Below are 1,787 nucleotides of genomic sequence, written 5' to 3' on the forward strand. Positions count from 1 at the left end.
CGGTATGGGTATGGCCCATTAGTGGACGGCCCAATTCTGGCGGTCCGGCATAGGGTTGGCCCATTAGTGGACGGCCCAATTATGGCGGTCCGGCATAGGATTGGCCCATTAACGGATGGCCCAATTTTTGCGGTCCGTTATGGGAGTGGCCCATTTTTGGTGGCCCATAACGACAAGCCAGTTTACGTGGTCCTTGTCTTGGCCCACTTACGGCCGGCCTTTTAACAGCCTAAATGCGCGGCCTTACTATCCTGGCCCGTTATTACTACTGCAACATCTCAAAAAACAATTGCAAAAAGGCATGTTACTTCGAGACCATGGTGTGTTAATAATTGTTTGTTAGCATGGCCTGGCCTGGTTATCGCAGCCGACAGATACGTCTCAAACGTATCTATAATTTCTTATGTTCCATGCTACTTTATTGATGATACTCACATGTTTTATACACACTTTATGTCATTATTATGCATTTTCCGGAACTAACCTATTGACAAGATGCCGAAGAGCCAGCTTGTTGTTTTCTCGCTATTTTTGGTTTCGTAAATCCTACAAAGGAAATATTCTCGGAATTGGACGAAATCAACGCCCAGGGTCTTATTTTTCCACGAAGCTTCCAGAAGACCGAAAGAATCACGAAGTGGGCGACGAGGCGCCGCTACACTAGGGCCGCGCGGCCCAAGGGGGGCCCGCGCTGCCCTAGCGTGTGGCCCCCTCGTCAGCCCTCCGACTCTGCCCTTCCGCCTACTTAAAGCCTTCGTCGAGAAAACCCCAGTACCAAGAGCCACGATACGGAAAACCTTCCAGAGACGCCGCCGCCGCCAATCCCATCTCGGGAGATTCAGGAGATCGCCTCCGGCACCCTGCCGGAGAGGGGAATCATCTCCCGGAGGGCTCTTCATCGCCATGATCGCCTCCGGATTGATGTGTGAGTACCCCTGGACTATGGGTCCATAGCAGTAGCTAGATGGTTGTCTTCTCCTCTTGTGCTATAATGTTAGATCTTGTGAGCTGCCTATCATGATCAAGATCATCTATTTGTAATGCTACATGTTGTGTTTATTGGGATCCGATGAATATGGAATACTATGTTATGTTGATTATCAATATATCATCTATGTGTTGTTTATGATCTTGCATGCTCTCCGTTGCTAGTAGAGGCTCTGGCCAAGTTGATACTTGTAACTCCAAGAGGGAGTAATTATGCTCGATAGTGGGTTCATGCCTCCATTAAATCTGGGACAGTGACAGAAAGTTCTAAGGTTGTGGATGTGATGTTGCCACTAGGGATAAAACATCAATGCAGCAAGGGCGTTGTGCGGGCAGAGAGGGCTTGAAGTTGGCCGGCTGAAGGAGACGATGAGGGAGACCACTTCGCCGAAACGATGACGATGTCACCCGGACGTAGCTCCAGATGCAAAGGTGGTTGGAGCGCTCCGGCGTCTGTGTGAACGAGAGGGAGAGGGAGCGAGAGGGGGAGAGAGAGAGAGAGAGAGAGAGAGAGAGAGAGAGAGGGAGAGAGAGGGAGAGAGAGGGAGAGGGAGAGAGGGAGAGAGGGAGGGAGGGAGGGAGGGAGAGAGGGAGAGAGAGAGAGGGTTCGTGGAAAACTTGTCACTGCTAAAAAATTGCTTTAGTAGTTTGCTGCTAAAAAATTTGTCACTTGCCGCTCTGCATAGCCATTCCAATAAACACAGGCCATGCATCACGAAAACTATTGGGCTATCTATTTTTTCTCTGCTAGGTACATACATAACAATCAAAACAGATGAACAGGGGAAGTTATAGGGTAT

This window comes from Lolium rigidum, chromosome 6, assembly GCF_022539505.1.
Source record: "Lolium rigidum isolate FL_2022 chromosome 6, APGP_CSIRO_Lrig_0.1, whole genome shotgun sequence".
Classification (NCBI taxonomy): domain Eukaryota; kingdom Viridiplantae; phylum Streptophyta; class Magnoliopsida; order Poales; family Poaceae; genus Lolium; species Lolium rigidum.